The sequence below is a fragment of the Lissotriton helveticus genome, chromosome 2_1 (genome assembly GCF_964261635.1).
Source record: "Lissotriton helveticus chromosome 2_1, aLisHel1.1, whole genome shotgun sequence".
Taxonomy (NCBI): Eukaryota; Metazoa; Chordata; class Amphibia; order Caudata; family Salamandridae; genus Lissotriton; species Lissotriton helveticus.
The window spans coordinates 991,168,146-991,188,936 of record NC_136059.1 but is presented as its reverse complement, the minus strand read 5'-3'; positions in this window follow the sequence as shown (position 1 = coordinate 991,188,936).

Here is a 20,791-nt window from a genome sequence, read left to right as displayed (position 1 = left end):
TTCTATCCCTCTAAGGACACCCTCGCTGCTCATGACCCATTCCTAAGAAATACTCTAATGCCTGCGACCCTCCGAACTTTGTAAAATATGCTGATTTTATGTATGCTATATTTTGCTAATTGTTTTATTCGAACTGTGCCCTCATTGAAAAGCACTCTGATACCCTTCCCAGGGTCTGGTCAGCGCTATAGAAAACTCTAAAAAATAAAGAGTAATGTAACGTAGTTTGCTTTACACTGTTACCGTAAGCAGTTGTGAGTCTGCACATAATAGGACCACAATAGGGCCCAGTGATGATGGATGCAATGGAGAGTCCAGTAGCAAGCGTGGTGTAATGTTCTCGACCGCTGGTTAGCGGTCTAGTTGGCCGCGCACCGAAGGGTGCGCACACGCGAGCGCGTGACGTAACGCGCTCGCATATATAATAAAGTGAGTCAGTCCGGACCACGCGGTTAAACTAAACTGTGTGTCCCGAGTCTCATTAACACCGCAGCGCTAATCCCAGCATGCGCTTGCGGCATAACGACTCAACACTGGTGACGAGGGTCTGAGAACCCATGCAGTGCCCCAGAGTGCTGCGTTTTCTGCCGTGCTCCGAAATGCGGGGGCACAAGACGGACCACTGCCTCCGGTGATCAGCGAGCCTGGCGCAAGTAGCCCGTTCCGCGCCGTGTACTGGCAGAGGGCAGCGGACACGTGCGCCTGTCCCCATGAGCATGCAGGAAGTATCCCTACCCGACATATGGCATCGCCGATTGGCACTGTGGGACCCAGAGCGTCAAGGCTGACAACCCACTCCGACGCCGCAACGAGCCAGAGCAGCTGGACCGAGGGGGAAGAAGGTCAGTGCCAGCGTGTGGGGACCCAATCTACTCAGTCCAGCAGCACACGTGCAGCGCACGTCACCCATTCACGCGCAAGGACCCAGGCATAGCCATACCCGGCCAGAACCGGAGTGCCACGGTCAAGGGTGACCCGGGGCGTGAGGTAGGCCCCACCACGTGCCAACATGGCGTCGATTCCCGCCATTGAGCCTTTTGTGGTGGATGGTGCCCCACCATCCCTAGCACCTCGTTGGAAGGACTGGACCTACTTCGAAGGTGCAGGCACGGCGAGGGAACGCCGCAGGGCACTGCTTCTGCACCTGGGAGGAAAAGACATCCACAGAATCTACAAAACCCTAGTGGAAGCCACACCCAAGACCTACATAACACTACTCAATGCTCTCAATGTGCATTTCGAACCCATGGCTAGCAAAGACTATGAACGGTTCATTTTCCGTCAAGCTAAACAGGAAGCAGAAGAATCGCTTGACGCATTCCATGGCAGGCTGAAGGAACTGGCCAGCACCTGTGGGTTCCGCGACGAGCAGGAGGAAATTCGAGGTCAAATAATACAGGGGTGCTATTCCTCCAATTTAAGAGTGAAGATCTTGCAAGAAGAGGGGAAGCCGCTGGCAGACATCTTGAAGCTAGGGCGCTCCAAAGAACTGTCGCAGGCAAGAGCGTCACACATGGAAGCGGCTCTCCACCGGCCAGTCAAGGCGGAACAGGTCAACACGGCTGAACAAGTCAACGTTGTCCGACCGAAAACACGCCAATTTGGAGGGAAGAAGCCGCAAGACAGGCGCAGAGAATGCGGATACTGTGGAGGCCAGCCCCACCGCGCTCAAGACTGCCCGGCACGAGGGAAAAGATGCAGCTCATGCGGACGGATGAACCACTTCGCAGCAGTATGCAGAACCACTAAGCCCAAGAATGAGGCTGCCCACACCATAAGGGAATGTCAGGACAGTGAAGACATGGACAATGACTCCAACGACTACCCTGTCCATTACGTGTTCGCCATTGACCAACCACAGAGAAAGAAGAGGCGCCTTCCGAAGTGTCGCATAAGGATACACCAGCAGGAAGTGAGGGCCACAATTGACATAGGAGCTTCCATTGAGCTCATGGCGGCGAACGTGTATAATCAGCTAAGGAACAAGCCAACTCTGCAGGCTGCAAGAATCAGAGTGTTCGCATACGGGCAGAAGACACCGATTCCACTGATAGGATGCTTCCAGACGGAACTGCAGCATCAAGACCGGAAAGTCCCGAGGACCGTCTATGTCACCAAGGAGGGCAGTGGCATGCTCATCAGCGGGCAGGCGGCAGAAGAACTCAGACTGATATGGTTCGCAATGGCCGTGCTAACAGAAGAGCTAGACACGATACTGGAAGAGTTCGAGGACAGGTTCCGAGGTATTGGATGCCTAAAGTGTCGCTCCACATTGATCAATCGATCCAACCTGTCGCCCTCAGACACAGGAGAATAGCCTTCCACCTCAGGAAGACGGTCGAGGAAGAACTTGAAGCCCTCGAACGACAGGGTATCATTGAAAAGGTCAGTGGGCCTACCCCGTGGGTGTCTCCAATCGTGGTGGCGCGCAAGCCTAAGCAGCCTGGCCAGGTCCACATCTGTGTAGATATGCGCCTACCCAATGCAGCGGTCAAGAGAGAACGACACCTGACCCCCACAATCGATGACATTTTAGGGGAACTAAACGGAGCAAGGTGGTTCTCCAAGATGGATCTCCGGTCGGGCTATCACCAGCTGCCCCTCCATCCAGACTCCCGCTACATAACCACCTTCTCCACCCACGTGGGCCTCAGACGCTATCGGCGTCTCAACTTCGGCATCTCCAGCGCCGCGGAGGTCTTCCAGAATACCATCCGGGAGGTCCTGAGTGGACTCCCGGGAGTCCTGAACGTCAGCGTCGATTTGCTGATATATGCAAACTCGATCGAAGAACATCACCAAAGGTTGAGAGGCGTGCTACAGAAAATCAAGGACTCAGGCCTGACCCTGCACCGCGAGAAGTGCCAATTTCTCCAAAACAAAATCAGTTTCTTCGGCTACACCTTCTCAGATCAAGGAATAGCCCACGACCCGGACAAAGTGAGAGATGTACAGGATGCACCTGCCCCCTCCAACATATCGGAAGTGAGAAGCTTCCTGGGCATGGTGAACTTCTGTGGAAGATTCATTCCGGATTTGTCAAACCTCACCCGGCCTCTCCGAGAGCTCACCAAGTCAACCACCCCCTGGCAGTGGGGCGAGGAACAGGAGACGGCATTCCGGGACACCAAAGCAGCATTGTCTGCAGACAAGACCCTATCGTATTTCGACCCGGTGAAGTCTACCAACATAGCCGTGGATGCCAGCCCTTACGGCCTGGGAGCTGTGCTGACCCAACGCCAAGGCGAGGATGACTGGGCCCCCATCGCCTATGCCAGTCGGTCCTTAACAGAGACGGAGCAGAGATACTCCCAAATAGAGCGAGAGGCGATTGCGATTCACTGGGCCTGCAGACATTTCCACGTCTATGTGTACGGACACCCGTTTACAGTATCAACGGATCACAAGCCTCTGGTCCCGCTGTTCCGAGGGTCAGTATCCAAACCGCCACACCGGATAGAAAAGTGGATTCTCCAACTGCAAGAGTACGACTACCAAGTAGAGTACAAACCGGGAGCAACAAACCCAGCAGACTATCTTTCCAGGCATCCCCGAGCAGCCACCAACATGGAAAAGGAAGACGCGGAGGAGACCGAAGAATACGTGAAATTCGTGCTGGAAAGGTCAAGACCCCTACCGATGAGTCTGGAAATGATCATTGAGGCAACTCGTAACGACGAAGTGCTCCAGCTGGTGATGAGTGCCCTACAAGCCAACGACTGGAGAGCTGCTCAAGCCTCGCTGAACAAGAGGACACCACAAGCAAAAAATTCCATGGAAACACTCCTGAGAGTAAAAGAAGAACTGTCAGTCGACAGCCAAGGGTGCTTACTGAGAGGAACACGGATAGTGATGCCTGAAAGTCTGACCCGGCAAGCGGTCGAGCTAGCCCACCGCGGACACCAGGGCATGGTAAAGACCAAGAGCAGGCTTCGAGCCAAGGTGTGGTTCCCTGACATGGACACCATGGTGGAACAATCGGTCAAGGAGTGCCGATGGTGCCAGGCCGCGGGGCAACCCGAACGTCCACCCCCAGTCCTCACAGAAGATAACCCGCAGAGGCCATGGGAGTATGTCAGTGCGGATTTCGGGCACCTCCAGATGGAAGATACGCACTCGTCATCATAGACGACTTCACCAAATACCCTGAGGTGGAGGTCGTAGCAACTCTCACTGCCAAGGAGGTCATTGCAAAGTTTGAGAAGACCATAGCCACGCACGGCATCTTCGAGAGCGTCAAGACCGACAACGGACCACCGTTTCACGGACAAGAGTTCGCGGAATACCTCAAGAACTGGTGAATCCATCACCCGAAGGTGACCCCCCACTGGCCTCAAGCCAACGGGGAGGTTGAGAGGTTTATGCGCACACTAAATAAAGTCATCAGAATCGCCCACGCAGAAGAGGCTCCCCTGGAAAGAGCAATCTACAGCTTCCTGAGAGAGTACCGACTAACGCCACATCGTACCACGGAAGCGGCGCCAGGTCCCTCCGCCATGGGACGAGTAGTCAGAGACACCCTCCCAAGCCACCCCAACTGGGCCCCCAACCAAGTGGACCCACAAAGGACTCTATCTAACAGGGTCCGGTCCAATAACTATGCAAGCTTCCACGAAGGGCTAAGGAATCAAAGATTCAGGAAAGAGACCGAGTCTATGTGAAGGACAGATATCCAGGGAGCAAATTCCGACTCCTATTTGAGCCCAGGCCGTGGACTGTCAGTGTCGTACCGGCACCATGGTGACAGCTCAACGAGGAACGGAAACGGTCACACGCAACATATCCTTTTTCAAGAAAGCTCACCCAAGCGCCACCGACTACCAGGAGCAAGAACCAGAAGAGGAAACGTCCAGCCAACCTGACGGGCCGAACAGTCCAGGAGGTGGGGATCGCGATGCCCTAGGCGAGGACGTGGCGACAAGCCCGTCGACAGCTGGGACACCCCGAATCAGCACTCCCCGATCCCCAGACGATCCCCAGGTGACTCCGCGGAGGGCCCTCAACCGGGGAGAAGCAGCAGGGTACGGGCTGCGGAGGAACCCGGCTCCGTCCTCCCAGCTGGCGGACTTTGCGGTGGGCTGAATTCGAACTGTCCATTCATCATTCTGGTAACCGGCCGGATGGCCATGTTTTATTCCGTTACTGCAGTGGCGGTTTTTCCATTTGGGGGGTGGGGCGTTGCCCCACTAATAATTATCGGGCAATTTATTCAAGCGGCGCAATAATAAAAGTTTTATAAATTAACGCGCCGCTCGAATAAATTGTCCGATAATTATTGCCCTGCTGCGGCCGTGGTGTCAAGCGCTTCACTTATGTGTCAGTATGCTGTCTGCAGACACTGGGTGGCGCTGGAGTGCCAGTGCGCACTGCGCATGTGACGTTTGCCCGACTGCCTTTATGCAGCAAGCAAACGAAATGGATTTTCAAAAAGCAAGCACTGCAGAGTACGGGGTTAGCATTTGCAACAGTCCCCAGTGCTTGTAAAAAGGGCGGCGTTTTTTTTGTGCTCAGCCCAATCCTGATGCTCTCCTCTAAAGAGGGCAGCGTCAGGATTGGCTACTGTAGTCCTGTGTGCGTGCAGTCCTGCCTGCAAGAAATGAATTTGAAAACGGCGGCCGGCAGGAGTCAAGCTGGCTGCAGTGGCACGGGAGTGGCAGCCTCCTGGTCATCATGAAGAACAGGAAGCCCAGAAACTCAGGTAAGGACGCCGGGCGCCTTTTTCGCTATTTCCGGTCCTAGTCTGATCATTTTCAAACCACTCATGAATACACGCACACTTTCTCTGTCAAAAGAGCAGCCGCTTTATTATTTCCCACAGGTAAACTAAGTTTGAAGACTATAATTTTTGGTGTTAGTTTGAAGACAGAGAATGCTTTATTTCAGATGACCAGAGACAGGTCTGTGTTTCGGCGCTAGGATTCATGACTGTGTGCGAGGTGCAAATCTTTCATCCGGGACCCAGGCCTCAAGGGCTGCAAACCCGGGATGTCTGAAATGCTGACTCTGGCGTGGTTGTTTGCAGGGAGTGTTCTAGTGGGCCAGGAAGGTGAGTCAGGCGCTCGTTGTACAGTTCCTTTTATAGCCACGGTGGCCCAAGTGTTGCCTCGGCGCCACCACGCAGGCCCGGACAATATGCGGAGAGCTAGAGAGAAGGCCTGATGAATTGCAGGGTGCTGCACTCTGAGACGGCAGACCTTTAAAAGGAAAGTCTTCGTGACGGCCTCTTCCGACCCGAGGGAACAGACAGCACAAGGTTTTCAAGGGGCCTGGAGGCACGATGTGGCCAGCAGTTGTCACGTGGGAATCTACTTTGTCCACAAGAGTTGACATGCGGTTTCTCCGGACACCACGTTTCCAGTCCTTGGCTTTTCTTGTTACCGACCTTCTTTCTAAGGAGTGTCAGTCGTGTGTGGGTCCGTCAATGAACTTGTACTTAACATGTTAAAAAACATGTGGGGACAAAGTTTTCTTAAGAACATAATGCCAGGCTGTCAAATGCCAACGTTGTCTAACTGTTATTCCTCCACGTTCCTCTTTCTCAACAACCCTCACCCTTTTCGCTTATTTTGCATCCCTTCTTCTTTGTCCCTGTTTTCCTGTCTTTCTTTTCCTCCTACTTTCTGTTCAAGGCTAAGGATTAGGGAGAGGTTTGAGGCAAGTTTGGTTGAATTTTGGATGTTTTTGAATGTGGGGTGTGGGGTAAATTCGGGAGAAAAGTCGTACCCGTTCCGGTAGATCGAGGAAGTTGTGGCTTGGTGAGGTTGTTGGGAATCGCTGGAACTATGTTCCCTGCAAGTGTGATGAAGATTGAAGCAGGGGAAGTGCTTATTTTGTGATTGTGAGTTGGACACGATTTTGAGGCCTAGTCGCGGTTATGCGTTTTTACGTGATTTGGGTGTCAAATTTGGGGGTGTTCCAGCTAGTTCTAACACGGTTTGGCGGGTCGGGAGGTATGTTGCATACGAGAGCCACAGGAGGGGGTTTTAGGTGTGAGGAATGGGGTTTATGGTTCGGGATAGGCTTTAGAGCTGGGCTCGGGTTTAGGGCTAGGCGTAAGGGTTTTGGGCTAGTGTTTGTGGCTTAGAGTTGGGGTTTATGGCTAGGTATTAGGACTTAAGGCTGGGCAATGGGGTTTAAGGCTTCATTTTATGGTTTAGGGCTCATGGTTGGTGTTTATGGCTAAGGATTAGGGCTTGTTAATAGGGATTATGGCTCAGGGTCTCTTTATTTATGCCATAACTACACTTTCACAATTGCTTTATCAACTCTCTTGCTTCCTCAAATTTACTTAAATGCACCATTTGCCTGCTCTTTTTTCGGGGGTGAGGGAAGGGGTTTGAGGAGAATCTCCTCGAACCCCACCAAATGGTGGCTGGACTCACTCGCTACACGCTCTCGCCTCTGGGGCACTCATACAAAACTTTTACACCTCACCACCTTCAAATGTCACCAGCCGCCACTGCGTTACTGTGATCCTTAGTGACTCTTAAATATGTTTCTTTTTGTTTAAATAAAGGTTAGAAGGAATGTAATGTTCTCGACCGCTGGTTAGCGGTCTAGTTGGCCGCGCACCGAAGGGAGCGCACACGCGAGCGCGTCAGGCGCTCGCATATATAATAAAGGGGGCGTGGCCGGCGGAGTCAGTCCGGACCACGCGGTTAAACTAAACTGTGTGTCCCGAGTCTCATTAACGCCGCAGCGCTAATTCCAGCATGCGCTTGCGGCCTAACGACTCAACACGTGGGACTCAGTGATAAAGTGAGCCATAGAGAAGTTCAACAATGATTGGACAGAACAGTGCCAAGAGCAATGCTATAATCAGCAGTGAACAGTCGAGCATTATTATTATGGGACATGGAGTGGACCAGTGATGGAGTGTGCCGCAGACAAGCCATAGTGGGTGGCAGCCTTTGATCCACCGGTGGTACTTGTGCTACAGACATTGAAGCCTTGTCATTTGTCACATCATCAGCCAGTGCAGGCATTTTAGTTAGTAGCATGTTGGCTCCTGGGATGTTTGAGCCCATACATACACATGAGAAACAAAACTACCTGAAATAGATGCAACGTGTTAGTGAATAAAATAATCAAGACAGGTTGAAAGCGTCACTTGACACTACAGTCAAATAGCGTCATTGGGTGCAAGAACCCTGTTGATAAATGCAACGTTCATAACATTTTATGGTGTGTACCTGACACAGTAACAGTGGAAGTAGAGTGATGACGATGCTGGACAGTGGTTGTGTAATAGTGAAGGCGAGGGAGGAGGCCACACGTAACACTTGCATCACAAACCACGCCCTCTCCCTACACTTTGCTTCACCAGCATCATCCCATCCGTGTTTCTTCCAGCCATAAGCGTCTTCCTACAATCATAGTTCAGAGACCCACCCAAACCCCAGCTATCTCTCCTCCTTGGGGGGGTTTTGGGGGAGTGGGGGTTGTTTTGCTTTCTTTGGTGTTTTTTCACTTGTAACAAAGTCTTTGCTGCGTGCCTCGCCGGCCAGAATGCAAACTCCCCGCATGTTTCCGCCGAAACTACCTGATAACAGCCCCTGCTTGTCGTCAAGTTAGCCGCTTTGTCTCACGTCCCACCCCTCTCTCTTTCCTGCCGCCCCCTCCTTCGCCTGCCTGTGCGTGACAACTTCAGACGATGAGTCGTGCTCTTGGAAACTTGAAACGGTAGTCCAAATAATGACACAGAAAATGTACGATAAACACAACTAAGGTCCGACCCCTTCCAAGAAGCTGCTCTCCGGGTATTGGCTAAAAAAAGCACGATAAATTACATTCTTCGTAAACAAGTCCCGGGCAGCCTGGTGGAGCGGGCCGGGGCTGAGGGGTATTTCTCCGGCGCGTGCTTGGGCGAGGGCTTTGTTGTGGCGCTGGCACGTGCTGAGCCTGCAGGGGATGGAGGAGTCCTGGCCTGTGATATGATCGTTCGTCTTGTGCCGGTTGCACAAGCTGCTGCAGAGATGATGAAATGCGAGCAGGGAGCTTATTTACCAAGGAGGTGTGGGACAGACAAGCTGTGCCGCCACCAGTGCTGGAAACAGCGTTTGTCAGATTACAGCAGCCCTTGTTTACCAGATGATTAGGAGATGCCCCACGTCATGTATAAGTAGATCTTCCTGTGAGCCAGGGTTCAAGGGCTGCCCGGAAGCCAGCGCCTTCAGGGATATGCACCCTACCGGCGGGGGCAATATTAGAAGTGTATTAAATTAAGTTAAGTAAAACCATTACGAGATATTAGAACACCGTATTAGTCAGTACACAATCAGTTAAAATCCGGTGGCAATATTGGTCAGATGTGTTGGACTTTTTTTCCAGTTTGTATGTAAGATCGACTCTCTTTGGGAAACTAGTTATGTGCTCAGGTGAAAGCCAATTGTTGCACTTTTTATATTACAGGCTCACATCAAAAAATGGATCACAGGGAAACAAATAGGTGCAGAAAGTTTGGTGAGGTTTAATTACATTTCTATGTGCCTATTACACAAGAGCGGGGGGGGGGGGGGGGGGGCGTGTCTTCGATTTTGTCCGCCATACACTACGTAAGGTAAGGTGTGAAAAACTGACCAACCCCCACTTGTCCTTTACCCTGGACCTCACGACTCATTCCTTTTTCCACAGCTATGAACCAGGTCATTGCCCAGACTCGGATACTGCAAATGCTCACATCACTTCCTCGCACAAGAAGACATGCTGTCCAGTAGCTATAGGAACCAGGAAATCTGAATTCTATTCCCAGTTTAACCACTAGTTCAAATTGTGTGATCTTGGGCAAATTATGTTTTCTCTCTTCATTTATTTTCCATATGGTACTAACATTTTGGGGGAACTTGCAAGGAGGGTGAACGCCAGGATTACGTGCCACTGGGCACTGCAGCAAGCGCATAGAGGCAGTTTAGCTTGCTGCAACGCTTTGAATACGTCTCCTCACTCGAAACGCGATGTATCATATACCGGTGAAATCCATATACTTTTTATTGCCATTCCCTTAAAAAGACATATGGTGGCTTTTGAAATGGCCTCGACATTGATCAGGTTATTTGTTCAATCACATAACAAATGAAACGCCAATAGGTCCTGCTACACAACGTCGGGTGGGTGACGTAATGCGATTGCAGTCCACATATGTTTGCTGTGATGCCTGGGCACATGACAGCAGAAGCAGCATGCTCATAAGATTCCACATTATCAGGCAATGTTTTGATTTATTCTGGCACAGCCCTCTCCCCACCAAACACACCCACCCCCAGTTTATGTGTCTGCACAAATTGGGGCGGGCTCTCCTCAATCCGGGGCAGGTTGCTCACGTGCAGCACTGAATGAGAGCTCAATGTTCCAGCAGCTAGACGGTTTCTGAGAATCAGCGCCGTGTCCTCAGATGAACTTTCCTGCTGCTTGCTGCAGTGAGCTCCTTAAAGTGGCGATGTCGGGCCGCCCCACAAGAGCCGCTCTCTGAGAGGCGTCAACGTGAGGCACTGTGACTTATGATTAGCAAACAAGAGCACTCCGGGTTCCTGAGATGAATTCCGAGGTGTATTTAAGGACATTTCTCGGAGCAAATGAGGAAAGCGCGGCAGAACCTATTTTAAACACAAGAGACATGTAATGAGCTGGAGTCTTTGTTTTGTTCGACTACCAGACACAATAGAACTTTTCACTCGTGATGGTGGGATTGTGTTCTATAATGAAGAACTGAAGTTTATCTGCTGTGTTTTGGGGAGTGACACAATGTTTTCACCCCAAATGTTTTCATTTATAATGCTTCCGTTTCCACACATAGTTAAGCACTATTTTTCTCTCATCTGTTGCAGGATGAAATTAAAAAAACATTGTTCCTTTAATGTGCATGGCACAACGAAAAAAACGAGACAATGGCGTTGGTCTATCTTGGTCATGCGGGTGGTTTTAACGATGCCAGCCACCTTTATTTATTAAGACAACGGCGGCAGACAAAAAAACACCTCACATAACAAAAGATCATCAAAACCAAAAACACTCACAAATGGGCGTGTCCTCGTCTTCTAGCTGGCTTTGTTGTCCTGATGTATCTATGTGTCTTGTGTTTTCAGTTTGTTCCATTGCCCGCCTTCAGTTTTTGTTGTAGGGGACATGTGTCTGGCTGGTATGTCCACACATGGCTTGCTGAATGGTGAAAATGGTGGAGTCTGATGCAAGGTCTGTTGCAGCTTAGTCATCAGGATACGTGTTGTCTGGGTGTTCCAGCACGTAAACGCTACCAATAATGAAGAAGCACAATTGTTGAATGGTGGACCATGCCATGACAGTGGTTAAGTGTCTCCACACCATGCTTGTTTTCATCCTTTAAGGACTGAGGTGAGGGTGTGAACCACCACAGTGATAATATGGCTCAGACTTGGGCCTGAGGGTAGAGATATTGGACATATTCTGGGTGAAGAGTTGGTGTTTACCAATGCTTACCTTTATGGGGTCCTGCATAACCTCATTGAAATAAGTTGTTTGTAGTTGTGTCCCATTGGTGGGCTGGCTTTGGATGTGGGCTATAGTGGGCTATACGAAGGAGAGTCTGAAAAGGCATGGCCAGTGTGTGTGTGTGTTTGAGGTGAATGTCAGCATTATACGATCTAGATGGGTATGGTTTTGTCAATCTCTGTAACCATGAATCTGTGAGATGCCTTAGATAACAGTTTACGGTAGGTTCTCCTGCAAAATGTGAATACTTAAAGATCAGGGGTTGTCTGTGGCTTGCATAGTTTTTGACAGCTTGTCTATTGGCACCATAGCCAGATTTCATGCAATTCATTAAAAGTGAACTTACAAATGGTAAGAGACAGTAAACCATCAAGTCCATTTTCAATCATTCAGGATTTATATAGCGCTGCTAATCACCTGACAAGGTATCCAGGTGCTTGCAGCACCCTGAATGCTCATTCAAACAGCCAGGTCTTGAGGGCTGGTCAGAATTCGGAAATGAAGTGATGGTCCGGAGCTGCATGTGGCGGTTGTTCCTGGTCTTTGCTGTGGTGTACGAGGAAGAGCATCCTCCACTTTTGCTTCGGTAGATGCAGGGAGTGTGGGCAAGTGATAGGAAGGGGGAGTGTAAACCTCTTGATGGTTGGTGGAAGTTCAGGCAGTTGTTAATGTAGGCAGCTCCTTGATTGTGTAGAGCCTTGTGTGCATTGGTCAGCAGCTTGAATTGGCATCTCTTCTGTACAGGGAGCCAGTGGAGGTGCCTGTGGTGGGGTGTGATTTAGTTTCGTCGGGAGAGATTGAGGATGAGTCTGGTTGCGGCATTCTGTATGGTTTGAAGCATCTGTAGGAGGTGTGCAGTCATTCCTACATAGAGAGCGTTACCATAGTCCAGACAGCTGGTGATGAGGGCCTTTGTCATGACGCGTCTTGTGTGCCGGGGAATCCACTTGATGATCTTACGTAGCATGCGCGCAGTGAGGAACAAAGCGGATGAGATGGAATTTGTCTGTAATTTTATGGTGAGCTTGTTATTAGTGATGATTCTGAGGATTCTGGTGTGGTCAGCAGGTGTTGGTACGGGTCCCAGGTCTGATGGCCACCAGGAATTGTTCCATGGATTGCTGTTGTTGCTGAAGATCAGTACGTCCGACCTTTCCGTGTTCAGCTTCAGGCAGTTGTTCTTCATCCAGGCGGCAATGCTTGTCATACATCTGCGGACGTTTGCCCTGTTGGTGGTAGGGTTGTTAGTGAGTGAGAGGGGGAGTTGGGTGTCATCTGCATAGGATATTATGTTGAGCCTATGCGATCTGACGATGTTGGCCTTTGGAGTCATATATGCGTTGAAGATTATGAGGCTGAGGGATGAGCCCTGGGGGACGCTGCAGACAAGATCCTTGGGTTTGGATGTGAAGGGTGGTATGTAGACCCTCTGTGTTCTTCCTGTATGGAAGGAGGTGATGAATCTGAGTATGCCGATGTGGTGGTGTCTTCCGAACAGCATGTGGTGCGATTCGGTGTCGAAGGCTGCTGATAGGTCGAGGAGGGTCAGGGCTTCTGTTTATCCTTGGATGAGGAGGGTTCCAATGTCATCGGTGGCTGCAATCAGGTCAGGTTTGGGGCTGAGATTGTTGCAGAAGCCGTCACATTTCGCTGTTCTGAGTTCTTGGGTGTACCACCTAGACATTTTGGAGGAGCTTCTCTAAATTGTAGCTCTTGATGTGGGCGATGCTGTCACCACAGTTGGTGATCCAGACGTTGATGTTCTTAATTCCATGTTCCAAGGTGATGGTGGCAGCTGGGTTGAAGGTGTTGAGGGCGTCCATTCAGCTAGTCTCTGGAATTTTACCGCAGCTGCAGTGGGGGGCGCTGGCCACCTTAGGGGTGAGGGTGCGGGAGCTGGAGATGCTGGAGTGGACGACGATGGAGTGATCGGTCCAAGTGAGTTCTGTGATGTTGCTGTATTTGACGCATTGCTAGAGGTGAAAATGTCGTCCTGCAGTGTGCGTGAGACGGCGGGCAATTTGGGTCAGGCTGAGGCTGCTCATACTGTTGAGGAGGTGGGAGATGTTGATGTTGGGGTTATCCATGTGGAAGTTGAGGTCGCTGAGGAAGATGTAGTCCTTGAAGTCCGGGACTAGGGGTGCAATGAAGTGTGCAATGATTGTGTTGCAGAAGCTGGAGTGCGGGCCTGGCAGTCGGTATGTCAGGGTGCCTCTGATAGTTGTCTTGTCATCTGTGTGGAGCTTGAAGCTGAGGTGTTCCATGGGGGGGGGGTTATTTGTGTATCATTGTCTAATTCTATGCTCTTTTAGACATCAACTCACAAGCAGAAGCTGCATCAACTTGGTGCACGACCAGAGTGCAAACTAAATATAGCACTGGCAAGCATGTTCAAACCAGCTCCACAGTACAGGGGACCATAACTAGAATTAGGAAAAGGGGACTTTCATTCTTAGATCATGGATGTCCATCCAGCTCTGTAAATAGTCCTTAGCCCGTCACCCAACAGGAATGTGCCAGAGTGATGGAATGACCAATCCAGCCAGGCTGAATGTAGATCCAACACACCCAGGCATAGCAACTTACAATCCTATTCACACTTTTACTCTCTTTGTAGATAAGAGGCCTTCCAGATACTGTGGGACACACATATTCAACTCTGCAGTTGGTTGTTGCTACCAGTTGTTACTAGGATATGTTGCATATTAACTCCTTCCTGAATCCTTCCCATGAGCAACTGTGCCAATTGGAAAATGTAATATTGACTATGGTGATCCCGGGGCTCTCATAGTGTGGCAGGGAATGATTCACATTTGCACTGCAGATTAATGTCGATTTCAGTGCTGCAGAATTGTCATTCAATAGAAATCCCAAGCAGAGTTAGGAATAAGATAATATAAACCTTAAACTAGTCTCTGGAGGGTGAGATCTGACTTTGTGCTACAACTGTGTCATTAAAGTTTTATTAGGCGATGGAATGCAACATACCCAGATAACATGAACCACAACCTGGATCACGTCAATCATGAAATCTGTGGCTTCCCAGTCTAGGGTAAAAGCACTAATTTTGGCTTAACAAATAGCTACCATTTAGGATAAGATCACCCAATGATTAGCCGCAGGATGAAACCATCCTGCCAGGCCCACACTGATACCAATTATCTCAGAATGTCTATGGCAGTTTATATTGGCAATCCTTCTTTGGTAGGCAACACTCACCTGTTGTACTCCTAGCATTTATTGGAATGATATCAATGCCATGCAGACAAACTTTTTATGTTATTCATTCAGGTAGGGATTTGCCTGTAACCTAAGCTGTATCTTTCTCTTTTCGCTGCTAAAATGATCATTCTGCCTGTGTGTGAACCTACAAAATGGGTCATTCCATTATTTCAAGCACTTAGAAGTATACTCTACAAATAGAATATGTTTAAGGCAATGTTTGGGTGGGTATTTCATTTAGGGGCATATCTTTGACTAGGAATGCAGAGCCCCTCAAAGTCTCTTAGTGCATGTTATCCATTTTAATCCCCTGGTTACTGAGATGTGGTGGCCTCAGGAAAAATTGTTTTAAAGTTTTTATAAAAGTCAGTCGGACTGTCTCAAGGTAGTCTTACCGCAATTGATCCTAAGACTAGACTACAGGGTGTGAGAGAGAGGCAGATTACCTTCTGGTAGTCTTCATTACTCCTAGCCCTAATCTATACCTTTTGTCCCCGTCATTACTAGTGAGGAATTCCAAAGTAATCGGCCTTCATATCGAACAAAAAGGCAACATACATTTTATCAGGGCTCACCCCATGTATTTTTCATGTAATACATTTTAAGATTACCATAGTGTTGGAAAATACCATCACTAAAGTTCCTCCCTTCAACATCCAAGCCTTGCAGTCTATAATGAGTCTGTATTGATTTAAAAAAGTGTGAGGTGTGAGGTAAGATGCTGAAAGACTTCTGGTTGATCTTCCCTAATGCCTTCTAACATTGGCACACCTACTAAGGAATTAACAAGGCAACAGTAGATCTAATGCAATCTTTTATTGATTTAGCAGAGGCCTTCATTCATTGATCTGAAACTCAAAAGGTCACAAACAAGCTACCAGTTCACCTTAAACCACAGGGTCTGTCAAGATAGTTTTCCGAGTTCTCTTAACATCCAGGGTATACAGAAGTTTTACTTACAGAGAAGAAGGAGATTGGAAAACACGGGAAGAACCACTACTTGATCCCTCTGAAAAGTAGAAAGTAGTATTTAACTGAAAGCCAAGACAAAGGAAAACTAAACAGCCTTGAAACCAATAATTCACCAGGTCCAAGGTACCCCAGGGTTCTTTAGAAGCTCTTTTGGCTACACTTTTAGCCTCCATTGTAAGTATAGAAAGTTAAAGACAAACCCCCAGAAAAAATGAAGGATAGTCAGTACATTACAATTCATTGAAGACACATTATGGGAAATAAGTCAATTGCGAAAATCTTTCCACTGTTGAGAATAGTATTCAAGTGTAGCTTCTTAGAGTTCTGGATAGAGACAGATACGTGGAATGCTAATCCCTTGTTTTCCAGATGTCTCCTCTTGACATCCAAATCAACAACTAACCTTACTAGGTCTGGGTTCTCCACTAACCTGCAAACAGGACTATTAAGGGGGCTCAGAACCTTCTGTATATCTACTGAAATACTGGGGATGACAACACTGATTTATGACCCTTATATTGACTGCTTTTAACAATAAGAGAGGGCTCGCTGCCTACTGACTCAGCTGATGAGCTAAAGCCCTTGAATGTTGAAGCAAGGTCCCTTCTTTTACCTAATGTAGGACCAAGTCACCATGTTGTCTGATCTTGTTGTCATATGGTGCTGAACAACATGAAGTTTACCAGCTTTGACTGCATTCAGAACTGCTGGTATTTTCCTTTAATTCGAAGTATGTTGACTTGCTGAGAAGGGCCTAGATCAACCTTTCCTCCACAATGGCTTCCCAACCCTAGGACCTGGTATTCGCAGTTATCACTTTCAGAGGCTTCAATCTACAGGTAATCCCTCTGGAAGGTTGACTGGCTGTAACCACCAAAAGGAAATGTTTTTATGTTTAGGATTAATGGAATCATTTTTTCTTATTCCTACAAAGCTGGCACCTAGACCTTCCTCATGTGTCTCACCACAGGACAAAGATGAAGCCATGCCCATGGCACCATGAATGTATATGCTGCCAAGTGGAGTTGTATCTCTAACTACATCTTTACTGGAGCTTGTTGACTCACAAAGAAGATAAGACAGTAATTGATGGATCTGTATTTCCCATGATTCTGGTAGACAGACCATACCTAGGTGTGCCCTGAATCGAACACCAATAAATGTCAGATCTTCAGTTGATGTCATATGACATCTGGACATTTTCAGGCAAAATCCATATTTCTCTAGACAACTGCAAGGTGCTTCAAGACCTTACAGAATCGTGTTGTCCATTGGAGCATGGCAAGCCAATCATCCAAGAGTGGAAAGTTGATCAGCCTTGAAGATGCAGTTGGGCTACCAAAGGAGATGCCACCTATGTGAACACGTGGATGCCGGCCTGAATCCAAAGGGTAGACCCTTGAACTAGAAGAGATCCTTTTGGTCACATATCCTCAAGTACTGCTGGTAATTGAGTGCTATGGGAACATGGAAGTCAACATCCATCAGAGCTAACAGTACAATAAAGTCCCCTGTTGGAAGTAATTAAATAATCTTTTGAAGATTGTCCATCGTGAAATTGATCCGTTTGACCCACTTGTTTACTTTCTTTAAATCAATTAACATCCTGCATCCCCCTGACACTTTGGAGACAAGATACACAATTGGCAGTACTCATCCTCTTGAATTGCTTGAAGAGAAACCTCTCTCTTCTCCTAACATTGAGGCCACAGAGTTCCCTTGGCACCAAAACTGGGAAACAGAAAGACAAACTCAATCTGATATCTTTGATTATCTGCAGCACACAGGAAACAGAAGTAGATGTCTTTAAAGTTTCATTGGAGTGCTGAATCTGACCTCTAATCAGCAAGTCAGGGCCACTCCCAGCATAATCAGGACTTCTGTTTATCCGGGGGGCGGGGAGGAGAGGGATAATGCTTTAGTGAAAACTTGCTCCGGAATCATTTCCCCTCCAAATTAGATCTAAATGAGGGAGTGTTTTTTCTTTTCAAGTTCTTGACAAAATAAATGTATGCCTTCAAAGGACATCCTCAAACAATTTCTGTGATGAATTTGTGTCCCAGGCGTTATGGTGGAGATTGTGTCTGGAAGCTATTGATGCACCTTCTGCTCGACTGATGAGCTAACAGCATCAAAGGAGATATCAGACAAATACGCAATTTGTCTTTCCAATTCCTTCTAATAAAGTATAATATTCAATTCCTTCTTCTGCTGCTGTGAAACATTTCTTAAAGTCAATAATTAGAGGCTAAGCAGTATAAACACCACAGTCTTGCTCTTAAGGCAAGGTGGAAACCAGAATAATCCCTTTTTGAGACCCAGTCAAATTGTTTAGTCTGCAGAATCTTTAATTATTGCATCTTCAGCCACTGATATGCTACCCACCAGACTGCTAACCATTGAATCTATTACCACTGCATCAAGCAATTTAGACCTGTCCTGTTCTCGTCCAGAAACCAATAAAAATGGCCAACACACTGGACCTTTCAAGTTGCCCCATCTGGCAGTGCCAGGCTACCCAAAACTCCAGTCCAAAACTGTTGATTGTATTAAAGCATTTCTCACTAATCTCAATTCATAAGCTTAGCAGGGGAGAGACAAAGGAGCTCCATGGGAGGTCCCAGCATGATCCCCTTCATAATCCAGAATTCCTGATTTTAATATTAGATAGGAAAAACAGGAGGATTCTGGGAAGGACAGTTCCCTTATATCACCTATGGTGGGGGTTTCATTTCAGAATTTCCCGGAGTTGCTTGTCTCAAGGAGGTTAGCTTCACCTCACTAGTGATGACTCGGATAAGGACAAGGAACTTGGAGGTATTGCGCTCTCATAAAAGAGGAAAAAAGCAACACAGACAAAATAGTGCACAATGGAGGGCATCTGGGTTGAAGATTCCCCACCAAAATGAAACATAGCAAGATGGAGAACCAAAGCACTTAGTAATGGTGGGGAACCAGCTGGTACACAAAGATCCAGAGAGGGTTCACTACAGAATAGCATTCCAAGCCACAATTCCACCAAGGTGTAACAGATGCTGGCACGGACTCTTCAGTCAGCTCTGGCACACATCACTGCCTTCAACCCGGACATCTAGCACTTCCATTTTGTCATGGGCAGCTATTTTTAAACAACATTCGCCCTATAACACATAAATATACAGTTATTTAAATAATATTCAACACGGGTACCAAATCGATTTACTCATTCCCAATGTAAGCAGATAATGAAATGAAGGTACAGGAAAATACATTATTTTTCAAGGCTTACCTACTTCTAGTAAAGGATACAAGAAGGTACAAAAACACAAGCTTCCTAGATTCACAGTTAATATAATTACCAGGCCTCACTGGATCTTTGTTGCAATAAGGAGGGTCTTATCTCCGAAGTGCACACACCTTCCTTTCTTGACCGCCATCTTGCTCTCCTTTTTTTTAAATAATTTTTTATTTGCCAGAACCAGATAAAACAGGTACAAACAGAAAAATGAGTCCAAATACAATAATATTGTACAATAAACAATTACTTTCATGTATGATTCGTTTTCATTCTCATATTGAGAGGGTGAGTGAAATAAAAAAAAATGGAAAAGAAAAGAAAAAGGGGCAATGAATAAACATATAAAAATAAATATTAGAGTAATTCATTATCACACTATCACACTGGGCTAAGCCTCCTCCTCCAATTAGTGATGGGTTGCCAGATCGCCATGCCACGCTTAGCGGATCTTAGCCCTCTGGTGGCATAAATGGCACTCTCCTGATTGAAGACCCCGAGCAGACGTGCTAACCACATTTGAAAACTCGGTGGATCTGAGTCTTTCCACCGTGCTGCTAGTATTACCCGGAGGACTGCCGAGCTTATAAAGAGCATGTCCTCTTCTTCCCTGCTCAGGTTTAGTGTATTATCAGTGCCTAGCAGATATAAAGTAGGGGAGTCGGGTATTTTATGGCCAAACACTTCTTCCCAGAATTCACAGATAATTTTTTTAATAAGTGTTAATTGGTCGCATTCACAGAACATGTGAATAAGCGTTGCCGGGCCTTTAAGACATCTGGGGCAGTGATCGTTCTCTGTTTTGCCCCAGGCATATAATTTGGCCGGAGTATAGTATAGATTATAGAAAGTTTTATAGGTCTGGGCTTTTAAACTAGCTGACATAAGTAGTCGTGATGATAGGCAAAGTCTCATGTCAATATCTACATTCGGATTGTTAAGTCTGTCTGCCCACGCTGTTTCTGTATGTTCTAAATCATCTTGTACTTTATCCAATATTTGATCATAGATTGTACCTATTCTTGCTGTTTTTTTAGCGATGGTATCGATAATTTCAATTTTCTCCGAGTTAATATTAGGGTCCTTATGTTTGAGCATAGTATGAATCTGCAAATATTTAAAGTAGTCCCCATGTGAAAGATGACATTTTTGTTGTAGATCTGTAAAGGTATAAGCCTCATTCGCACCCAAAAGGTCGCCAACTGAGGTAATTCCTACAGAACACCATTTCTTTGCGATGACATCGCTCCCTAGTTCGGGAAAAAGGTTAGAATGCCATAGTGGCAAATACCTATTAACCTTTGGGATGTGCATATACTTCGTTGTCCTTAACCAGATTGTCCAGGCACTCGTGATAACTTTAAATTTGTTTTTCTTGTAATAACTTCTCTCTACTTGTCTCAGAAAAAGACCTTTAGCTTTTTCCCCTAGGGATAACTCGTATATAGATGGAATAGGTGCATTCTCCATGGTCTCTAAGCTGGGTTTCTCGTAAAGAAGAGGGGCCATCTGTTGGAGGAATGAAGCCCAGAGATATAGCAGAATGTTTGGAACTGCTAGTCCACCTTTGTTCTGTGGTAGTGACAGAAGCTTCAAGGATCTTCTAGTTTTGCCCTGTTGCCACATAAATTTGGACATAAGAGAGTCTAGTATTTTGAGGACCTTTTCCTCAGGCATCAATGGAATAGCCCGAAAAAGATAAAGCACCCTTGGCAAGATATTCATTTTTAAAACGTTTCCTCTTCCAAATATCGACAACTGTAAACTATTAACCCGATCTAGGTCTTTCTTTACAGTGTTTAGTAATGGCTCATAATTGAGTTGAGAGATTTGTATGACATCCGGGCTTATGCTAACACC